The sequence below is a fragment of the Panthera leo genome, chromosome B4 (assembly GCF_018350215.1).
Source record: "Panthera leo isolate Ple1 chromosome B4, P.leo_Ple1_pat1.1, whole genome shotgun sequence".
NCBI classification, from domain to species: Eukaryota; Metazoa; Chordata; class Mammalia; order Carnivora; family Felidae; genus Panthera; species Panthera leo.
This window is the reverse complement of record NC_056685.1, coordinates 83,877,019-83,887,392: the sequence shown is the minus strand read 5'-3', so window position 1 is coordinate 83,887,392 and position 10,374 is coordinate 83,877,019. Positions and strand designations below refer to the sequence as shown.

The window sequence follows — 10,374 nt, the reverse complement described above, 5'->3', positions numbered from 1 at the left end:
TGTCTCCTCAACATCTCCTCTAGGCTAGCTAGTTGGTATCCACCTTCCCAAACTGAACTCCTGATTCCTCCCCTCCAGAAGTAAAACTTTTCCCTCTGCATTCCCCCACCTAAGTAAATGGCAATCCATTTTTCCCACTGGAAACCTTTTGCGGAGACAGAAGCTGAGGTCTGCCTTTGCTCTCCTTGGTCCACCTCCTCACCAGGTGAGGCACGTGAGGAAGGTAAAAGGGGGAAAAGGGCCTCGAGATGGGTGCTCTTGTCTTTGCAGGCTGGTACCCTCTGATTGGCAGTTCACACTGCACCATCTCTCTTTCAGGGGGTGTGTTTGGGGTCTTCCACTCCCTCCCTTCCAACAGTAGTCTCTGAAAGTAGACCCCACAAAGACTCTTCCTATTGTAGATATCTCATCTTCTTAGGTAGTGACCCCACCACCACCTTCTACAGAGTTCTCTCTAGACCAGAGGGTACCCTCTTGTCAAACTCAGGCTGCTCCCATTTTAGCCCTTTCTCCTTGCTGTGTGGGCAGGGGCATCGCCAGCTAGTCTCTCCTTTGACATTTTCCAAGGACAGCCAAACACCCACTTCTGAGTCTTGTAAATCCAAGGAATAGGTCACTTCTCTGTGCAATCTTCCTGCATCCCCATTACTTGATTTGAAGCAGGTGGAGGAAAAGGGGAGAAATGTAGAACATGCTGACAGCTCTCTCTAAAGAGGTTCTCTTGCACCAACCCCTTTTCTCATCCCTCACTTCTTTTCCAATATACAGTCTGAAGGTAGGCTATGTGTGACTTTTGGGCCACCTATTAGCACGACCTATGTAGATACTCTCTTTAGAGTATCTCCACCCTCAGCAAACTCTCATCTCTCTCTCTCTCTCCCTCTCTTTCTCTCTCCCTCTCTTTCTGTCTCTCAATCTATACTACCCAGTATAGTAGCCATAAGCCACACGTGGCTATTTTAATTAAAATGAATTACAATTAAATAAAGTTTAAAATTCAGGTCCTTGGTTACACTAGCCACATTTCAAGTGCTTGTTTCTATCATCACAGAAAGTTCCATTAGATGGCCCTGCTCTAGATCCTGAGCTTGCATGGCTTACCTTACCTTACATGGCTTTTGTAGATTGCGCATAACCCAACATGGCTGCTAACCCCAAGTCTCTAAAGAAAGGCCCCTCAAATGCCGACAGGCAACAAGCACTAAATAGCAAGAAGCAAATACAGTCAAGTGTGAAGAACAGGTTGTGGAAGTTAGAGTGTATCCACCATGCTAGAAGGAAAAGTCGAGACTCAGCCCCAGCCCTGGTTGCCATGTGAAAGTGTGAGCCCAGCAATGCCAGTGCTTTCAAGTTTCAACTGAACCTAGGAATACAGAGATTTATGTAAAATCTTCATGTTTAAAATTAAGATCTTTTTTTTTCTAATTATACATGCTCATTGTAAAGTAGTCAAGAGATACATAAATCTACATGAAATAATAAATATCACCTAAAATGCCGTTACCCTTCATTGGCCATCACTAACATTTGGTGACCATATTTTTATGCACCAGCACCTCCTTATACCTATACACACACAAGTATAATAATACCTAAGTGGAATATTACACATGCTATTTTTTGTCATGGACAATATTTTGTGACTTTTTCCCTTGCCTTCCCCATTCTCCCATTTTTGATTTTTCACTGGTGGCTGGGGCCAAACAAAAAGGTCCAGGTCAAAGACCCTCAATTTGTCATTTTTGCCTTTTGCATACCCTAATTTCACACTCTGTGTTTCTTGGTTTAAATTTTCTAGAGAAAAAAATCTAACATTCCATTGGATGAACCATTGACCAGCCTACCGCTAGTCTCATCAGCTTTGAAGGAGACCTAAGTCCTACTCCTTAATGTGAGTTATAGATAGAGGTAGCTCCCAGACAAGGTAGCTGAGAGCTGAAGAAGCCTCAAAAATATTTCTGCTGCTGAGTGAGTAGTATAGCACAGTGGCTAAAAGCAAGATTTTTGGAGTCAGACCTAGATTTGAATTCCAAATCCACCACCTTGTTGTGTGACCTTGAGCCAGTTATTTAACCTCTCTGTGCTGAATTTTCTTTATCTCAAAATTAAGAATCATAATTGTACCTAACTTTTTAAGGTTGTTCTGAAGATGTAAGTGTAAAAGGTTTAGAACAGTATTTGGCCCGTGGTAAATATTCAATAAATGTTAGCTAATGATAATTTTTTCTTTATTTTTCACCTTATCTGAAGAGTGTGCAGTTGCAAAAGCTTCCATTCAACGAGCCCACTGAAGAGAAAGGCTCTATTCTACATAATAGGTATCTCTCTAATACAACAAGAATTTTTTTTTTATATTTTAGGAAATTGAAACATCCAAAATATCTATCAGAGGTTTCAGACTAACCAAGCTTCTACCAATAGTTTCTACCACTCATTCATATGACCTGTAGAGAATGGGCTTTGTTCTTTTACTCCCTTTCTTGACCATTGTGGTGGGTGCAGTTGACTCTGCTCCTCATCATGTCCTCTCACGAGACTTTCAGGATCAAGTGATTCTTGGCCAAGAAACAAAAGCGGGATCATCCCATTCCCCAATGGATTCAAGTGAAAACTAGTAATAAAATCAGGTTCAACTCTGAGAGGAGACACTGGAGAAGAATAAAGTTGGGTGCATATGGAATTGTACTTGAGATGGCACACATATGTCTGCTGTATCAAGGTCACCAGCTTCTTACCACATGATGCTGAAAACATCACTACTATCTGAACAGCCGGACATGCTTTACTGGGAAAATTATTTTTCTCTTGTTTCGACGCTTCCACACTAGTAGGTTGGTTCAATAATAACTATGAGAAAGTTTTGTTTGCGGTGGGGGGAGGAATGAGTTTTTATTCAAAAATGGAGCAGACATGCTTCCCATCCTCAAAGAATCTTCAGCCTAGGGGAGGACTTTAAATGCATCCCAGTAACTATAATTCAAGTAGAAAGCAATAGGGGCCATTAAAAAAGGGAGTAAGTTGGTCCTTGAATTGTTTAAGAAACAACTGGGATGGAATTTAATCCTGCTGCCCTCTTCAGCAAATTAACTATACCTGTTTAAATGGAGTTATACAGACCATGTCTTGGGGATAAAATTTTCACATTGTGTATTGGTCAGAAAGCGGTGGTGGTTTATGCTGCAGTAACAAAAAAACCCAAAAGTTGTATTATAAGAACACTTACTTCTCACTCATCATAAACTGACAGGAAAAATCTGCCCATCGTAGTCACTCGAGAGTCCAGGCTGATGTAAGCTCCACCTCAATACCTGCTTCCACCATGGTAAGAGATAGAGGGTTGTTTTTTTAAAGCATGACCAATTATGTTGCTTAGCATTTCTGCCTAAGAGAGACACCCTTCATTTCTGCTCACATTTATTTGCCAGAGCAAGTCACATAGCCATACCTGAGTTCATCAGGGTGAGGATGTCTAGTCCTCCCACCAGGAAGACCCCTGCATGCTCGTGAGCAGTGATACATCTCACCACTCTGTGACTCAAATGTGCAAAAAAAAGGAACTCTGTTTTCTGGGACTGATCTCCACTCCCTCTGGATCCTAATTCCCAGTGATCCTGAAAGATTCCTGTTCAGGATTTCCCTAAAGTCCTTTGATTGCTTCTAACCCCCATTCCCCAAAGACTCTCAACCTCAATTGGAGAACGTGGATCAAGGCCCTCAGGCCAGTCCTTGGCCTTTTCCTCTCCCAATGCCCTGTTCCTCCTGTGCTCTAAGCTCAGCCCTTCAGTTCTGTTATTTAAAGTGAAGCTTTTGGAATTTAGAAAGGCATGTTCTTTTCAACAAAGCCTGGCTTTCGATAACTGCCTCACTGTAGATTTAACAAATCTACTGTAAGTGGCATGAATTGGACAATGACAAATCAGCTTTGTGAAAACCTGAAACTCTTTATTTTTATATCTGCACACACTTTTCTTTGACAGGCTTCCACTCCCACTTGACAGTAAGAAAACTAAATTTAGTCCAATCCACCAAAATTGACCCAGTCCAGAAGTGTCTTTTAATCCACTTCAGGAATTACTATCTCAGTCAACATCATCCATGTCTCTTCCCACCTTCCTTTTACTCCTTCCCTTTGACTCTACAACCTGGGGAAAGGGCAGGGCTGCAAACCAGTTACTGCCCCTAGTCACTTTTGCAGGTGGGTTCTGGGCACACAGGAAAATTCAAACATCCTTGCCATGCCACATGGTGGAGACCCAGACACTCTCCATCCATCTCAGCTGCACCACCCAATGGTTTTTCCAGACCCAGCCACGGCAAGGCACATCTGTCAGCCCCTAGTTTTAATGGTAGCTCCTGAAAGAAGAAGGCACCAGCTTTATGTCTAAAATCGCCTTTCAAGTCCCATGGAACACTCTCAGGGACCCCTTAGGCTGGTGGGACATGCAAAGAGAGCAGGTCAAGTGACCTCTGTACCCCCACAGATTGGAAAAAGGGGAAGGGATCGGGTGCCTAATGTAACACTTCATGAACTCTGCCCTCTCTATGAAAATTCCTTCTCCTTTCCAAGATGGCTTTATATTTTGTTCTCCAGGCAAAAGGAAGTTGAACCAGCTCTGGGACCACAGTCATTTTGGCTCAAAAATGACATGCTGTCATTGGGTGTGAACTTGGCTAGTGGATGGGTGGGTAGTCTTGAGAGAAACAAAGCTCACCTGTGGTCCAATGTATTAAGTTATATCCACACATAAATACTTCATAAATGATGCCTCTACAACTTGACCTTTGAAGGTCAAGCTTGTGACTTATCTCTTGTTCTCCAAAATGGGTAGTGCACAAAAGCCTAAATAATACTTTTGGAATACTGAAATATGATATATAAACCAATACTTTGAAAAGGTCCTCACTGTCCTTCCCTCACATTTCCTCTGCCTCTTTGGTCCCAGGGCCTTACAAAAAAGAGTTCACTGATGCCTTCTGCCCACAAGTCAGGAGTAATATAGCCTGTGAGTTAAGGTTCACAGTTGCTGGATTCAGACCAACTGGAGCAGAAGCCTGGTTCTGCAGGGACAATCAGTCAAGAATTTAAAAGAAACCAAGAGTTGGGTCAGGTCTAAAGAGTCAGGGTTCAGTTTTACTTCTTATTTTATTAGGAAAGATTATCTGTTAATCTTCAGATCAATTGAAATGAAGATCTTTAAATCTTTTACACTGTTTATGTCATTTCACATACTGAGTAACAGGAATAGAGTACTCTAACATTGTCTTCCTCCCTCTCACTCCATCGCAATGTCCAACATACACACAGACACACACACACACACACACACACACACACACACATGCATGCACGTGTGAGTCTTACACATAAAGAGGGTCTTCCCTAGTTATTTTAATGGTCGATGAGATAGTATATGTAAAAAAAGCTTCATAATTTGTAATAGCTTTGAAAGTGTAAGTTGATTTTTGTACAGCATGACGATTTTTGTTACATCTCTTGAGCAGCACTCATGGAGTGTAGGATCCTCCCCTCTTACTTTGCAACAATGGAACACAGTACACACGGCTGGCAACTGGCATCATGCAGACATGGGTTTGAACCTGGCTCTGTCAATCACTAGCTGGGACCCTGAGTAAGGTTCTTAAAATCCCTGAGGCTCAATTACACCATCTGTAAAATGGAAATAATAATACCTAACTGAGAGGAGTGTGGTCGGGATTAATGTCTATTTAAAGCACTTAATGAATATGTAAAGAGCTTGGTAAAGAGCCCACTATTACTTTTTACTATTTTATTTGATTACCTTTTATTTTTGCTACTTTTTTTTTTTACTTTGGTCAATATCACACTTGGCTTCTCCTAGACCCTTACTCAATAGTAAAGGAGAATATACATTCCTAGGGAGCCAGGCACCCTCCTTTACGAGCATCCTTTACACAAGTGTCGTAGGAGGTTTAACTGGCAAACAATATCAGGAACAGGGCCTCTCTAAACTGGAAGCAACATCTCTTGTCTTGGAGAGCCATTAGAATCTGAGCAAGAAGCAGAGGTGATTATATCACACCAGCCCACAAAGGGTCCCTAGCGCCATGCTCAAGCTTTGCTCAAGTATTTGGCAGTTCCCAACCTTATTATACCCACTATGACATAGTGATGAATGATGGATGTAAGGGCTCTGGCACAGAGGAAATTTGCTGCAGGTTGTGTACAATTCCCCCTTCTCCAAAACCACCTCACATCTGTCAGAATGGCTAAAATTAATGACACAAGAAACAACAGGCATTGGAGAGGATGTGGAGAAAGGAGAACCCTCTTACACTGTTGGTGGGAATGCAAACTGGTGCAGCCGCTCTGGAAGACAGTATGGAGGTGCCTCAAAAAGTTAAAAATAGGACTACCCTACGATCCAGTGATTGCACTACTAGGTATTTATCAAAAAAATACAAAAATGCAGATTCAAAGGGGTACATACACACAGATGTGTACAGCAGCATTATCAACAATCTCCAAAGTATGGAAAGAGCCCAAATGTCCATCAACTGATGAGTGGATAAAGAAGATATGGTGTGTGTGTGTGTGTGTGTGTGTGTGTGTGTGTGTGTATACATATAATGGAATATGAGCCATCAAAAAGAATGAAATCTTCCCATTTGCAATCACGTGGATGGAGCTAGAGTGTATTATGCTAAGTGAAATAAGTCAGGCAAGAAAGGCAAACACCATATGATTTTACTCATGTGTGGAATTTAAGAAACAAAACAGATGAACATATGGGAGAGGGGAAAAAAACGAAAAAAGAAGAGGAAACAAACCATAAGAGACTCCTAAAGATAGAGAACAAACTGGGGCACCTGGGTGGTTCAGCCAATTGAGCAGCCAACTCTCAATTTTGGCTCAGATTATGATCCCACAGTTCACAGGTTCGAGCCCTGCGTCAGGCTCTACACTGACAGCGTAGAGCCTGCTTGGGATTCTCTCTCTGTCTCTCTCTGTCTCTGTCTCTCTCTCTCTCCTCTCTCTGCCCTCCTCTGTTATCTCTCTCTTTCTCTCTCTCTCTCAAAAATGAATAAATAAACTTAAAAAAGAAGATAGAGAACAAATTGAGGGTTGACAGAGGGAGGTGGGTGGGGGTGGGCTAGATGGGTGATGGGTATTAAGGAGGGCACTTGTTATGATGAGCACTAGGGGTTGTATGTAAGTGATGAATCACTAAATTCTACTCCTGAAATGAATCTTGCACTGAATGTTAACTAATTAGAATTTAAATAAAAATTGGGGGAAAAAAGAATACAAAAACACTAATTCAAAGGGATACATACACCTCTACATTTATAGCAGCATTTTTTTAAGTTTATTTATTTATTTTGAGAGAGAGAGAAAGAAAGCGCAAGTTGGGGAGGGGAAGAGAGAAAGAGAATCCCAAGCAGGCTCCGCACTATCAGCTCAGAGATAAATGCAGGGTTCTAACTCATGGACCATGAGATCATGACCTGAGCCAAAGTTGGACACTTAACTGACTGAAACACCCAGGTGCCCCAGCAGCATTATTTACAATAGCCAAGCTATGGAAGCAATCCAAGTGTCCATCCATAGATGAATGAATAAAGAAAATGTGATTGATACACACACACACACACACACACACACACAATGGTATATTATTCAGCCATAAAAAGAATGAAATCTTGCCATTTGCAACGACATGGATGGAGCTAGAGAGTATAATGCTAATAAGTGAAGTAAGTCCATCAGAGAAAGACAAACTCCATATGAGTTCACTCTTACGTACAATTTAAGAAACAAAACAAGCAAAGGGAAAAAATAAGAAAGACAGGGATAAAACAAGAAATAGATTCTTAAATATAGAGAACAACCTGACGGTTACCAGAGTGAAGAGAGTAAAGAGGGGATCAGTAAAATACATCATGGGGATTAAGGAGTGCACTTTTTGTGACGAACAAAGGGTGATGTGTGGAATTGTTGAATTACTATATTGTACACCTGAAACTAATATAATGCTGTATGTTAACAAACTGGAATTAAAATAAAAACTCTTTTAAAAACAAAAATTCCCCCTTCCCCAGCTCTCTCCCATCCTCGAAGGCTCACAGAAATGCCTGAGTCCCATGTCCTTGGATGACCTTATTATACAGATCACTTTGAGTTTCCCCTAATTTCTAGTGAATAATTCATTTTGAAACTTTGGTAACTATTATTAATGACAAACTACTTGCAACACACCTCACAACAGACATATATCAATTGAGAACTGCTTCTCCAGGTGAGGGTTACTGAAATTAGTTAAAAATATTAATGTGGGGCACCTGGGTGGCTCAGCTGGTTAAGCATCTGACTTTGGCTCAGGTCACGATCTCGAGGTTTGTGAGTTCAAGCCCCCCATCAGGCTCTGTGCTGACAGCCTAGAGCCTGGAGCCTGCTTCAGATTCTGTGTCTCCCTCTCTCTCTGCCCCTCCCCCACTTGTGCTCTGTCTCTCTCTGTCTCTCAAGAATAAATAAATGTAAAAAAAAAAAAATTTTTTTTTTAATTATTGACGCAAGGGGCTCCTGGGCAGCTCATTAGGTTGAGGATCCAACTCTAAGTTTTGGCTCACGTCATGATCTCATGGTTCATAGGATCAAGCCCTGAGTCAGACTCTGCACTGACAGCAAGGAGCCTGGTTGGTATTCTGTCTCTCCCTCTCTCTCTGCCCCTACCCTGCTCACATGTGAGTGTACATGCTTGCTCTCTCTCTATTTTAAAAATAAACTTTCAAAAAATATATTGATACGAAATGACAGCTATGAAAATTTGCAGTAACCTAACCTATCCTATCATCTATAATCAGTTATATGTTATATTTTACAATTCACAAAAAAATTTTTCTAGTTCATTACTTATGTTTGCTTTTCCATGATCCAAAGTGTTTAAAAGGACAGCATGTTTTAGAAATGGTTTATTACATTTTCTCCTCTCAAATATTCTTCATGTAGCTGCTCATGGTCATTTTGAATATCATAAATTAACTGCCACCAAGCTTTTATGAAATGGTTTTCAATAATGCGAGATTTATGAAGCGTCTTGTGTTGAAACAAGTTTCCATATTTTTCTGCATGTAGCATAATTAAGATTGAAATATGATGTTTGTTCACCAGCATGTGTACTCCTGTACAGTTCATATTTGTGACTATTTCCTGGAATAATTAGATGGAAAGTAAATAAAATTAAAGATCCTTACTATAAATGTTTACCCTCAAGATACACTGTCCATATTAAATTGTCTGTAGATCAGGTGCTCATCTCAATGGACAACCAACAGATGGAGTGCTCTGTTTGTCACATTATTTTGGAGCTTCTAAATGTGCCTGGTGGGAATTCCATTACTTGCACCAGCTGTACAGGTGACCTCCTTGCCTCCCACTTGCCAGATTCAGAATATATGAGGCGGTTTCAAGCATGATTTTAAAGTACAACATATGCAAATATGGCCATACTTGACATATTTACTCTGGTGCAAAAAAAAAAAAAAAAAAATCTGTCCTTTCTGCTTTAAACCCTGGAATTATGAGCTGTATCGTTTTCCATCTTCAAAGTCTTTCTGCAAAAAAGGGTATTTAATGAACTTCTACATTGGGAGAAATTTCTAAGTCTTTTTTTAATGCATACAGAAGGGAAATATGGTTTCTCTTCTGTGGGAACACTGTATAAAGAGTATTATCTTCTTATCAAATGGAATTAAATGATTAAAAGATAGAATTTGAGAGACATCTGGAAGGTACGCCCAACCCGGAAATATCTTCCTTCCCAACACCTGAAAGTTCTCCCTCAATGATACATTATTTGCAGTTCATCAGTCTCTGTCCAGGTGCCCATTTTATAAAATGCAAAACAGAGGAACCAAGATTGAAATCCAGTTTCATTTGCTACAGTGGTCTTGCAACTTTCCCCTCCAACCTACTGCTTCCCTTGAAGAATAACCACTAAGAAAGTTCAATTGACCCTTGAAAAACACAGAGGTTATAGGTGCCAATGCCCTCACACAGTCAAACATTCATGTGTAACTCTGACTCCCCCAAACTTAAATACGAATAGCCCACTGTTGACCAGAGCCTTACCAATAATATAAACAATCAATTAATACATATTTTGTGTGTTGTATGAAATATACTGTATTTTTACAATAAAGTAACCTAAAGAAAATGTTATTAAGAAAACCATAAGACAAAATACATTTACAGCACTGTAGTGTATTAAAAAAATCTGAAAAAAAAGTCAACCCACACAGTTGAAGGAGTAACTGTGAAGGAGTTTTCTTCCTAAGTGAGAAGGAAAAACTCAGTACATGAAAACACTGAGAACAAAGAGGTGAGGACATAGG

At 40.5% G+C, this 10,374-nt stretch overlaps 1 pseudogene; it reads left to right on the top strand.

Annotated features, from left to right (window-relative positions):
• The first annotated feature begins 2,520 nt into the window (after window positions 1-2,520).
• On the top strand, window positions 2,521-2,742 carry LOC122225418 (annotated as a pseudogene).
• The last annotated feature ends 7,632 nt before the right edge of the window (window positions 2,743-10,374 follow it).